At 49.0% G+C, this 13,582-nt stretch overlaps 1 protein-coding gene across 1 annotated transcript in view; it reads left to right on the top strand.

Moving 5' to 3' along the window:
- The first annotated feature begins 4,158 nt into the window (after window positions 1–4,158).
- Window positions 4,159–13,582, top strand: part of SENP5 (SUMO specific peptidase 5) — a 59,396-nt gene continuing 49,972 nt past the window's right edge. Inside the window, exon 1 of the mRNA XM_073359234.1 lies at window positions 4,159–4,294. The gene's annotated coding sequence lies outside the window, so the exon portion shown is untranslated. The remainder of the gene's footprint in view (window positions 4,295–13,582) is intronic.

Raw genomic sequence — 13,582 nt, 5'->3', positions numbered from 1 at the left:
TTAACACTGATAGACTAGTTTTATTCATACTTAAAAGAGCAAAACAAAAAACTTGTCTTCCAGCTGCTCGTTTATCTCAACCTATTTATCAGTCCTTATGTCATGAAACCAACACAAACAAGAGAAAGACAGTTATTTATTGTGTTCTTTTATTTTTTCAGTGCACAATTCAAGACTGGGAATGTTTTTCCTGAGGAAACACACATTTATTTTAAATTCATTTGTCTACATTTTATTCTTTAATGGATTATTTTAAGAAATGGTCCCATTTGGGCTTTTCTTCTTTTTGTTTTAAATTCAAGAAACTTTCTGAATTCATGGACAATGGGAAGATGAAGTGAAAACCTCATGCGTCAGTGATAAACAGAATTAGGTCAATAAATGCTGACTTGAAACTATGCAGTAGGCTCTTCTCTGTGCCAAGCAGTATCCTAGCAATGTTTTCATTGTAAATAATTTAAGTCACTCTGAAATATTCGCTTTGGCTTTCACCCCGTTTAAATGTATGTCACACATTGGGCTGGTGTTTGTATTGTAATTAGACTTATTTGGTTTGATCGCATTCCTGCTTCCATGTGCAAACAAGTTAGTTCTGGAAAATCTCACCTGGCCAAAAGTTAAAGGGTTCGATTTTTCATTGCCCTGAACTTTGTGTCGTAAGTTCCACTAGCGCCAAGTGAGTGTAAAAATGCTCCCATTCTGATCTGCTAGTGTTTTGCCCTGATGTGACTTTCACACGCTGCTGGACAATGGAGAATTGGGCCTATGTAATATTATCAGGGCCAGTTAAAGTCAGTGGCAAAGCTTACATTGACTTCAGTCAGAGTAGATTTTCAATTTGCAAATTGCGTTGAAGTCAATGAGAGTTCTGAGTGTATGAGAAATGAACACAGGTCTGGATCCTGTATAGGATCACTTGCGGCATCCATTTTCTCCTGTAATCAGCCAGCCATGTACATTTTCAGCAGGCTGTGTTTTTCTGTGGGTTTTTTTTTAATTGGTTTGAATGAATTGAGTGCTAATGACAGGTCCTGAGCGGACAGACCCGCAGGTTGCAGTCCAGTTATTCAGCACTCAGGTACTATGTTGGGTGCCATTCAGACGCCTAGAGATAAACAGGAAGCTGGCTGCACGGGTTTCGCTAACTGTTCACTCCCTGTGCAGTGCCGGCAGCCATGTACAGAGCCGTGGGATGCACAGAAGGCCCAGTGTCACAGGAAGCGCGAAGTACATTTTCTTTTCAGGTTGCTGTAGATCTGTGATAGGTTTCAAAATTCATGCAGGATTTCTTCCGCGTGGGAGGGATTTCGGAATCCAGGGCTATTTAAAAAACACACCCGTTTGTAGACATGGGGAGACCCCACTGAAACTCCCAAATTCAAATATCTTCTACCTTTGGTCTCTGGAAGCGCTGTCTACAGCTGGGAGCAGGAGTAACCTGTGTGGAAGCCAGGAGGGGAGTAGCTGTTTTGTCATCGTTGGGTCAGGATGGGGGTGTAGATCATTCCCCTCTGGCCCCTCAGAAAACGAGAGCTGCTGCTCATGAGGCCTGTGAAGGGGGCTTCTGTGGATTCTAGAGGGTACCCAGACTCGGGCACAGTGGTCCATCCTGTGCCCCCATGCAGTGTGCAGGATTTCTGATGGCCACCAGACGTTGGGCCGTAAGCGGCAGGATGGGCAGCTGTGCAAACCACATGCTACAATTCCCTTTACAAATACTTGTTTTCGGAAGTTAATACAGAGAGCACTACATGTTAGCGTAAGTGGGCTCCTGACTCCCCCCGAATCAGTGCAAATACGGCTGAGGCCAAATAATTCACTTACTACCGCTACCTTCTTTGGGCCCGATTGTCTACAGACCTCATGTGAGCACCGGTGCACAGGACAGGCACTCCGCTAGCAGCGTGATAGGGGCTGTATCAGAACCAGAGTAGAACAGAAGCGGGTAAGTGGTCACACAGCTTAGCTGAGCCCTTATGAAAGCTCCTTCTGTTCCCACCTTCCATGTTCTTCAGTAACGTTTGTGCTCATGTGCCCAAAGCCATCCTGAGTGCCTGGCCAGCTGCGAGTTCCTGAGGTCTCTTCGGACAGGGGAAATGCCCCCCACCACGCTGGGCTTGGGGCCTTGTGGCTGCCTGCGTGCAGAGCTGCGGTCTTGATGTAGACTGCCCGGGGACAAAGAAGCGCTGTTCAAACCGGTGTGGATACACCTGTCAGCCCCAGCAAACGTGTTCAAAGGTAAAGCGGCCAAGTTGTCTGCAGCTCTGGGCTACCCTGTCGTTCTGCATCATGATGAATTAGTGTACTCTGCAGTAATCAGAGATCATTATTGTTATAGAAACAATAGCCGTTATTCTGTGGCAGCTCTCTGACAGCTAAAGAACGCGGCGGCCTGTGAAAAATCTAGACAGCTTAATCTTTTGTGTTGAAGAATATTTTCCTGTCTTTTCTTGGTAAATGTTCACACTGACGCAGGAGAGTGGGTGCTGTGTGATCTGCTAACGGGGGGCTGGGTGTGTGCTTAGATACTGGGAACGGGATACAGAGCCCTTCAACAATCCACCTGTCACAAGGTGACTGGCCCTTAAAGGGGAGATGGCCCACCTGCGACACTCAGCTCACCTCCAGGTGGTCATGTGACAGACAGGCCTCCTGGGGTGGGCGAGGTAAAAACAAAAGCCTCTGAGAAGCAAGAGAGGATCTGCAAAAGAGGGCTGGAGTGCAGCCTGGTTACTGGAGAGATGGGGAAACTGGTCTGAACCATTGCACAGCTCCGGGGCGGAGGATGGTGGAATCCCTTAGCTGGGGGGCAGCAGGGCCCAGTTCCGGGGTGGAGGATGGTGGAATCCCTTAGCTGGGGGGCAGCAGGGCCCAGCCCCAGGGCAGGGGATGGCGGAATCCCTTAGCTGTGGGCAGCAAGGCCCAGCTCCGGGGTGGAGGATGGTGGAATCCCTTAGCTAGGGGGCAGCAGGGCCCAGCCCCGGGGTGGAGGATGGTGGAATCCCTTAGCTAGGGGGCAGCAGGGCCCAGCTCTGGGGTGGAGGATGGTGGAATCCCTTAGCTAGGGGGCAGCAGGGCCCAGCCCCAGGGTGGAGGATGGTGGAATCCCTTAGCTAGGGGGCAGCAGGGCCCAGCCCCAGGGCGGAGGATGGTGGAATCCCTTAGCTGGGAGTGGGGCAACAGGGCCCACCCCCTGGTCAGAGGCTGTGGAATCTCTTAGCCAGGGGGAAGAGTGTTGGCCTGGTGAGCCAAAAGAAATGGTATGTTTATAAAGACATAATAAATTGGACCTGTGGAGTGTAATCTGACTCAGTACTTTGGGCCGGGAACAAGTGATTTGGGAGAAGCAAGAGGGAACTGAAGGTGGTGTGCCTGCCAGGCCACGCCGGGGCAGGACTGGGCATGCTGCAGGTGATACCCTGCCACACGTCCTCAGTCCGAGTGCACACCAGCTCAGCAGTGCCTGCCTCTCTCCTGGCTCTGAGGGGGCCCGTGTGAAGTGGCTTGGCTTGTTTCATTCTCGTGTCTGTGTCACAAAGCACACTCCCAGAGTTCACGCTAAGTGTCACCTCTGCAAAGAGGCCAAGGGAGAAACTGACTGCAGGGACCCAACTATCCTCTTGCCTCCTGGGTGGTCCTTCGGTGAGGGTTTAGACCTGTCAGTGGGAACTTCCGCTGCCACGTGTCATGCCGTTCTGTGCAGGCGGAGTGGGGTCGGGCTCCTGGGCTCTCAATCAGGTGCATTTCAGCTAAAATTCACACAACCACCCAGTAGCGGATTAGCCACTGGGCCAATGGGACCTGTGCCCAGGGACCCTGGCTAATTGGGGAACCCCAGAGAAATGGACGCCCTGCTGAAGAGCAGGGGGCAGGAGTACCGGGTGGGGGGGGGGGGGGCAGAGCAAGCCCCTGCATCCCAACCCCATTTTCCCGGCAGAAGCGCCAGGGAAGGGGCCGGGGGGTACTGCAGGCAAAAGAGGCAGGGCGGGGCCCCCACTGGCTCTGGCCCAGGGCCCCAAAACACCATAATCTGCCTCTGTGCCCACCTGATTATTAATCCACCTCCACACACGCTGCTGCAGCTGCGCTCTTGCTGCCTGTTTGTCATTTTCAGGTGTCCCATTAAAGCCTAGACCTCGCCTTTCTCGGGGACTCCAGTCGGACCCTTGAAGTGTCATGGAAATCCAAATGCAACCTGTCTGTGGAGTCTGTATTTTAGATCCTGCAGAAAAGGTGGAACTACAGGATTCAGCCTGGAGAAGAGGAAGCTACAGAATGGCAGATGGAGAGATTGGTTAGTTCTATATTTGTGATTATTTATGCAGAGTGCAGCTTCATAGGCAGTAGAACATATGGGAATCCAAAGGGCAGGTGTCTGCTGTATCTACTTATCTCCACTCTTCTATATAGGAAAAGGGATTTATGAAACATCTCGAGAGAGGTGATACCCGCATTATTTAAACAGCTTCAGGGAGGATCATTTGACTAGCAACTGTAGAATTCCGGGTCACTGAGCTGGTTATTCCAGTCACTGATACTGCAGCAAGATGGTTACTTCTGCCTATTCGAACCTTATCCGTACAATCGCTAGTGGAGAAGGAAGGCTGGCCAGAGAGAGGCTGGCTGGCCTTGTGGTTAAAGCACTAAACTAGGACTTGGGAAATCTGGAGTGAGTTCATGGCTCTGCTGTGGACCTCCTGCATGACCTGGGGTAAGTCACAGTCTCTCTGTGACTCGGTTTCCCCTTCTGTAAAGTGGAGCTAATAACGCTTCCCCAGCACAGGCATGTGGTGAGGGTATGTTCAGTGATGCTTGTGAGGCATTCAGATGTTGCAGGGAAAGAGGTTACAAGAATCATGGGGTAGACAGTGTAATTGACTCGTTTTGCGTGACTCTTCCATTGGCCGTTTTAAGTCCTCTGGCTTTGTCTGTGGATGTAAACTGCTGCTGGTGGTGTCATTTTGTCCTGCTACATTTGTGTCAGAGGCAGAAATGACAAAGAATGCTAGAAAATCAGGACTGTGAAAGACCCAGAAATCCAAGATGATGAGCAGATATTTACTTGTCAGAGCCTATTCATCCTGCTTTTTTACCAACTGAAATATCTGTGTCAATCAAACTCCAGAACTCAGATTCCTGCTGCTTGTTCTACAGAAGAAGTGTAATCCTGGATATTTTGCTTTGAGGTTTTCCTCTGAGGATTTCCACGTGTTTTTCAAGCATGAATGTCTGGCTTGTATTTGGCAGCAACGTGGGTATATATATGGGGGAGAGTGACAGAAACCTCTCCATGCCATTGTGCTCCCCCTGTATATGGCCAGGCACATTCACAGTGCCTCCTAGTGGCCACCCAAAGGAGGCAGGAGAGAATTGGACCTGTGAGAGAACTGGATAATCAGCTGCCGTCTTGGCCAGTGCACCCAGGATCTCCAGAGCCAAAAGCATGAGCCGCTATTGCGTGAGCTAAAGAGACAAGGCTCCCTAGCTGACTCATATTTGGTACAGCGAGGGGCCCTGAAATACACACTTACCAGTGGGTTACAGAGCCATGACCTACCCCTTCCCCCCCAGCCAGTAGAGGTGGTTAGGTGCAGGGAAGTGTGCAAATGGCACCATCCAAAGGAGCAGTGTGGGGGACATGATCTGCTGTGCCCCTAGATGGTCCAAGGAGGCGGGTGGGATTGTGCTAATGGAGTTCCCACTGTGTGAGCTGTGCCACATGTGTCCCACTTTACAAGCAGTCCCAGGTCTCCTGGAGTGAATGGCAGAGCCAGGGAGAGACTTTCGTTCCCTTACTCTAACAAGGAGACAAGCTCACACAGTCACCATCGTAGGGCTTGTAAACCTGGCTGGATTGTGGAGGTATAGAATCATAGAATATCAGGGTTGGAAGGGACCTCAGAAGATCATCTAGTCCAATCCCCTGCTCAAAGCAGGACCAATCTCCAATTTTTGCCCCAGATCCCTAAATGGCCCCCTCAAGGATTGAACTCACAACCCTGGGTTTAGCAGGCCAATGCTCAAACCACTGAGCTATCCCTCCCCCCGTTGCTGCACCAACCCACTATCTTCTGTTCTGAAAATTCTAGACGATGGAGGACAATGTGCAGCTGGAAGGTCTAATACCAAAGAGATGGGACCATTTCAGAGTAGCTGTAATCAGTGTCCATGGCACACGTGGTTTCGCTGCTCCTAGCAAACATTTCCACTCCTCTAGAAGTGAGAAACCAAAGCACAGAGCTCTTCCTGTCTGTAGTGTAGGAACCTTTCCTAAAGAAGTAACATCTGTTTTATGTGGAGGTTTGGACCTTCTTCCTCCAATGGACTCTCTTTCAAACCAGCATTATCTGCTTAAGGTGAATTCAGTGGGATACTCCCTAGTGTGTAAAAGTGACTCGTGCACATAAGCATTTGCAGGATTGGTGTGACGGGTGTGGAGCTGCTTTGTCATAATTCAGGAACACTGTCTGTTGACCTGGGTGTTGTGATGTGCACGGTATGTTGACTGGGTTTCATCAACAATGTTTCTGGGAAGCAAACAGGAAGGGGAAACAATCATAGAGAAGACATCCTCCAACAAACACTTGGGGGCTCGTACAGGATAACGGGAGAGCCACTGGCCCTGAGGAGACTGACTCGGTGTCCCATGGAGCCCAGCAAACTGGTTTTAGACAGCCAGGCCTGGGAACTGAGAGAACAAAGAACTCTGACTAGATAAAAGGAACTCTCTCTAGGGGGGAGGCAGTTGTTGGGGAACAGACTGACACACAGACACCCGCTGGGGTGGTTGAAGAGGTTAGACCTTCCTAGGCTTCCATCAGGGGATTGTTAGACTCTAAGTAAGACAGACATGGATATAGGCTGGGTGTTGTTTTAAAATCCCTTTTCTCGTATGTGATGCTTTGTTCCTGCTGTTGAGATTAAACAGTACTTTGGTGTAAGAAGACCATCTGATCACTGTATTCATCATGGGTCACAGCTCCCAAAAGGAAGAACTTCAGGTTCTTCAGGAACTTCAGGAACTTCAGGTGTTGAAGTTCAACTTCAGGTGTTGAACCCAGCCAGACCAAACAGTAGACACACAGCGTACTGCAGCCAAGGGCCTAGTCTAAGAGTGGGAGAATCCCAGGCAAGGTGAAGGCACAAGGCGTGACGGGGACGTTCAGAGAGACCTGAGAGGGATCAGAGGTGCAGCAAGCCCTGTCTCTGTGACAGTCGGGGCCTGAAGTCCCATAGCCCTGAAGGTGGTGAAGCTTTGCATGGCGTGATATTCGCAAATTCTAATGACAAATATTACCATTAGTAACTGAGTAGCTGCAGAAACATACTGTCTGAAGCACCTGGAGACAATTTAACTAAGCAGTATTTCCATTCAGCCAGAATAGACAGGATTGGCTTTGTTCTGTACTTCTTGAGACTGATAACTGTGTAGGTGCCTATTCTGTTCTATATGGGTTCTCATACCACACTAATCACTCAACTGTCTCAGCACTTTCAAGTTGCATGTTAGTTAACGTGACTAACATCTGTCATGCATGTGTTCTCTCATCCTCTGCCTGGGCGAGAAATGTCTGCAGCGGAGTGTTTTGGTCGGGATTTTTAAGAGAGAGATATATATCTGCTGCTCTGTGTGTGTTAGAGAAGGAAAGTTTAAAGAAGCGTGCCTTGCAAGTGAAGCATAAGGTGGTGTGGTCTGTGATGGTCACAGAATATCAGGGTTGGAAGGGACCTCAGGAGGTCATTTAGTCCAACCCCCTGCTCAAAGCAGGACCAATCCCCAATTTTTGCCCCAGATCCCTAAGTGGCCCCCTCAGGGATTGAATTCACAACCCTGGGTTTAGCAGGCCAATGCTCAAACCACTGAGCTATTCCTCCCCCACTTAATTGTAAGTCTCATCTGACCCAACCTTAATTACTCTTTACTGATGCACCCGGTCCCATTGACTTCAATGGGGGCTCAGCATTTATGGAAAACATGCCACTTATTTAGATGCCTGTCACAGGGTGAAAACACCTTTTAGGGAAGGTGGGCTTAGCTCCAGCTGTGACTAATTAACTGTCTCCCACCAGATGGGGCTGAGACCAGGAATCAGGTGAGAGCCTTCAGATTACCTAGTTCTTGGATACACGGCCAACAACCATCTTGGTTGGTAGAGAGACCTTCAGGGAAGAGGTAGGCACCTACAAGTCTGCAAAGAGACCAGGTACCAGTATCTGGATTATCTATTTCATTTATGTTGGACTGTTTCTGAGAAACAAACTCCTCCTTGGAAAAAGTGCTTTGAGATCTTCTGTTGCAACGTGCTGCAGAAGAGCAAAATATTAGTATTATTGTCTTTGCATGACCTTAGGCATTACTGTTAGCTCTGATCATTCCTCTCAGTAGGCCAGCCTGCCTCCTCCTGTAGCTAGTCTTTGCGTCTTAAAGGTTGGTGAGAAGGGGAATGGCTTGCCCAGAAGATATCCACAGGATCAGGCTTATTTCAGCAGGTAGCTCCCTGCCCTATAACATGCAAAAGAAGCATCTGAGTTAAAACCAACAACAAAACTGTAAGATACTTTTATGCACAGTCGTTATAGCAGGAGACCTTAAAACTCAACTGTAGATGTTAATTTAACCATTATGTGTCCATTAGTCTGATTTGCAGGGAACATCTTTAACTGATTACCTGTGCTTATAAATTAATCCAAATGTCCTTAGATAAGAATTGTAGCTAGTCATAGGTCACTGCTCTGAGCTGCCATTGCATAGCTTAGGCCCTAGATGAAAGGAATTTCAGCGCTGATAGCAGGTTGGAGAATGGAAGGCTACATGACAGCTACTTAATCAGTGAGCATAAAGACAAAGGGGCCATGGTTTCAATGTAAAATTGGGCCATTGTTTTAAAAGTGGCATTTAGATAGGGATGGAGTATGTCGATCATTAGCAGATAAAGGGACAGGCAGACTAAACATAAGACATTTCCCCCTGATAGCTGGACTCCTGCTATACTCATCTTACTAAGGAAGCCAGAAATAGGGCCTTGGCTAAAAGGGATATATTCTACCAAGTAATACAGCATTTGGAATCGGACTTGGCACGGCCTGCAAATGGCACTTTAAAGAGACATGATTATTTTGGAAAGTTACTTAAAGAGATGATCTAGGAACAGGCCTTGTTGTTATCCCCATTTCACAAGTAGGGAAAATGAGGCAGAGAGAGATTAAGAACCTGCTCCAAAGCCTGTTGGAGTCTTTGCATTGACTCCAGTGGGTTTGGATCAGGCTTTATGTGACTTGTGTAAAGTCACCCAAGAAGTCTTGCAGACATGGGAATACATCCCAGATCTCCTTGACCCCAGGCTGGTGCCACAAGTAACTCTCCTCCTTCCAGTTAGAAAATCTTAAAAACGTCTTCCTTTTTCACCTGTTCCAGGACCTTTAACCCATCACCTGTGGAGTAGATGAAGAGATAAAAGCTTTGGTTCGTCATAAGATGAAATATACAACTGTCCTCTTCCTGGTGTCTATTTTCTTCTCCACCCTCCTAGGGGACATGGTGGGAACAGATGAGAATTGCCCTCTGCTGGGTTTTTTTAAATTATTCTTACCCTAACCCATAGACATTATAATCTGAGGGAGGATTAATTGGCCAGGTCCCACTAGGTACCTACAGGGCCAGGTTCTCAGCTGCAGCCAAGCAGCACACTGTGCAGGTCCAGAGGGAGGTGCAAAGATCCCTGTTTAAATCCCTGAATCCCAGGCTGGCTGTGTGCAGTCCCAGTCATAAGTCCCAGCAGCCTGAAGGCTGCTCTAAATTATGCTGGCTCCCAACAGACCCAAAGAGTCAGAATAACAAGCTGGGGATCAAGATTTGCGGGAAGCTCCAGTCACGCCCCCTTTGCTCCATCAATGCTTCCGACTCTGGCATCTGGAAATGAAATAGTTTAGGAGTCCCTATGCAACCCCATGCACTGGCATAATCCTCCCTGGGGCCAATTCTGCTGGCTTTACAGTGTATGTGTTTTATCATCTCTCATGAGGAGGAAGTAGTTTTAATTTGCAGAACCTAAAGCAGGGGTGGATAAACTACAGCCTGCGGGCCACATCCGGCCCACCAGCCGATTTAATCTGGCCCTCGAACTCCTACTGGGGAGCAGGGTCTGGGGCTTTCCCCGCTACAGCCAGGGAGCAGGGTCGGGGGCTGCTCCGTGTGCACGTGCCACGGATCTGGCAGCTCCCGGAAGCAACGGCATGTCCCCCATCTGGCTCCTATGCATAGGAGCAGCCAGGGGGCTCCACACGCTGTCTCCACCCATAGCGCCGCCCCTGCAGCTCCCATTGGCTGGAAACTGTGGCCAATGGGAGCTGTAGGGGCTGTGCCTGCAGACGGGGCAGCGTGCAGAGCCACCTGGCCACAGCTCCGCGTAGGAGCCGGATGGGACACATGACGCTGTTTCAGAGAGCTGCTTGAGGTAAGTGCCACCCGGAGTCTGCACCCCTGAGCCCCCCCCCCCATGCCCCAACCCCCTACCCCAGCCCTGATCTTGCTCCCACCCTCCGAACCCCTCAGTCCCAGCATGGAGCACCCTCCAACACCCCAAACCCCTCATCCCCAGCCCCACCCCAGAGCCTGCACCCCCAGCCGGAGCCCTCCCCCCCCCACAGTGTCCCAATCCCCTGCCCCAGCCTGGAGCCCCCTCCCCCAATTCAAACCCCTTGGTCCCAGCCTGGAGCACCCTCCTACACCCCAAACCCCTCATCCCCAGCCCCACCCCAGAGCCTGCACTTCCAGCTGTAGCCCTCACTCCCCCCCCTCCGCACCCCAACCCCATGCCCTAGCTTAGAGCCCCCTCCTGCACCCTGAACTCCTCATTAATGGCCCCACCCGAGAGCCCACACCGCCAGCCAGAGCCCCCACCCCCTCCTGCACCCCAACCCCAAATTCATGGCCCGCCATACAATTTGCATACCCAGATCTGGCCCTTGGGCCCAAAAGTGTGCCCACCCCTGACCTAAAGTCGTCAGCAAAAGTTTAAACCCTCCTGTGTCAGGCCATAGATTAACCATTAATTGCCTGGAATTAGGCAAAAGCTTCCCCCGCATGCCCCGGTACGTTACTGCATAATTGTTGATTACTGGGGTTTTGTATCTTTCTCTGAAGCACCCATTCCCGGCTGCTTTCAGAAGCCGGATACTGTTGGCCTGATATACCTTGCAAAAAGAAAAGGAGTACTTGTGGCACCTTAGAGACTAACCAATTTATTTGAGCATGAGCTTTCGTGAGCTACAGCTCACTTCATCAGATGTTTACCGTGGAAACTGCAGCAGACTTTATATACACACAGAAATCATGAAACAATACCTCCTCCCACCCCACTGTCCTGCTGGTAATAGCTTATCTAAAGTGATCAACAGGTGGGCCATTTCCAGCACAAATCCAGGTTTTCTCACCCTGGATTTGTGCTGGAAATGGCCCACCTGTTGATCACTTTAGATAAGCTATTACCAGCAGGACAGTGGGGTGGGAGGAGGTATTGTTTCATGATTTCTGTGTGTATATAAAGTCTGCTGCAGTTTCCACGGTAAACATCTGATGAAGTGAGCTGTAGCTCACGAAAGCTCATGCTCAAATAAATTGGTTAGTCTCTAAGGTGCCACAAGTACTCCTTTTCTTTTTGCGAATACAGACTAACACGGCTGTTCCTCTGAAACCTGATATACCTTGGCAATTCCTTCCTTCCTATGTGGAAGCTCATCTGCTACTTTTCCTTCTGAGATTCCTCCAAATCTTTTAAGCAAAGAAGGCCAGAGACAGTCCATCCACTGTAGATCATCCATCATTTTACAATAAAAAATTTCAAACCATTCGCCCCCTTGATCTGTTATTGTAAGCAGATGACTGGAGTCTGTACTATGCCTTTCAGCTATGCACTGCTGTTCGTGCAGCCTGGACAGGTTGTGGAGAATTAGAGGTGAGGAGGTGAACAGGAGGGGAAAAAAAAGGATTGTAAAGCAGCTGCTTCATGAGTCAAGCTGGCGTTCCAATGGAAAACCACCTTTCCATACTTTGTCTGCTGCTTTTAATTATACAGGGGTTTCCACTGGGGAACCCATTACTACTGTTTAATATGTTTCACCTCAGGCAAGGTCACTCCTCCATCTTTGTCCCGTTTCGCTCATTCCCAGCGATCATCACAAGCTGTTTGCATCCATCTTTTTTGAAGATGCCTTGCCCCTGCCTTGTGCATCTGTTGCCTTGTTGCTTTTGTTACAGCTAACAGATGTTCTTCTCCTACAAAGTCTAGGCGTGAGAGGAATCCTAAGTACAGGTGGTCCCGATCTGCACAGTTCACATGAGGGTCTAAATGGTCCCCAATGTCAGTCGTATTTGGAGCTGCAATTTGGATCCAAGCCCATCTGTAATTATGACAGTCGATCAAAGTTGCAGATCCAAATACTACTAAAATATAGTTAGGATTTACTGATGTGAAGCTTCAGAGGGGTGGCCGTGTTAGTCTGGATCTGTAAAAGCGGCAAAGAGTCCTGTGGCACCTTATACGCTAAGAGAGGTATTGGAGCATGAGCTTTCATGGGTGAATACCCACTTCGTTGGATGCAACAAATACTGATGTGTTTTATGCAGGTAGTTAGGCCCTGATTCGGTAAAGACTTAAACACAGGCTTAACCTCTATGCCAGTATTCTTTCTTTGTCATGTGAAATATCTCAGTTGGCCTCCTTTCTTTTCCAGTGGTTATTCTCCTATTTGGATGACGTGTTCAAAATAACCCAGAACGTCCCATGTTCTATATTCCTGCAGATCCTTTTCCTCCAGATGCCCCTAAGAACCTCAGACAGGGCAACTTTACTGTTGGTCCCGATGGCTCTCTCAGTGTCATCATTAACTGGGATGCCCCTCCCAAAGGAACTTGGAAAGCCACCATTACAAAATTTACTGGAGCCTACGGGTACCAAGGAAACCCATGATGGCAGCCAGGAAGGATAAGTGGAAAATGACAGGAGTGCATGTGATATTGTTGCATGTATTGCCTTCTTTGTTTTGTCTCAGGAATGCTAAACAGGCATAAGTAGGGGTAGCGTTACCGTAGTAGAGTTAAGGTTCAAGAAAGGAAACTATCTCCAGTGGGAGAAGAGAGAGCACATGCATTTAATATTAATGTAGAATTGGTTCCTTACATCCCTTATGCTCAGTTGAGATCCTTGGATTGTCTTTATGCTGAGATTGTATTTGAATGGGAGAGGGGCAGGGACTTCTCATTTCAGGGAGTAAAAGGACTGGTCCAGGTTCTCTGGATGCTGAAAGCATCCTGATCTGTCAGGTAAACGGATTATATTTTTAGCTGGTCTAAGGAATCAGCTACAGAGCTACCATGGATGGGAAGCCCAGGTTTTCTGTGGCATCCTGCCCTGATGATTCACAGCCTATCAGAACTTAAATTCACATCTGCTTGATTTGCTGCCTTGACTCTGTTGAGTCCCAGCAGCACCATCACCCCTGCCCCGCCCCCGGCCCCCAGCAGCAGTAAAGTTTGGTGCATGCCTGCACTGGTGAAGAATCACATCTGCTGTGGCTCGTGTTT

This window comes from Lepidochelys kempii, chromosome 9 (assembly GCF_965140265.1).
Source record: "Lepidochelys kempii isolate rLepKem1 chromosome 9, rLepKem1.hap2, whole genome shotgun sequence".
NCBI lineage: Eukaryota > Metazoa > Chordata > Testudines > Cheloniidae > Lepidochelys > Lepidochelys kempii.
Note: the sequence above shows the minus strand (reverse complement) of the source record. Positions and strands in the feature narration are given on the sequence as shown.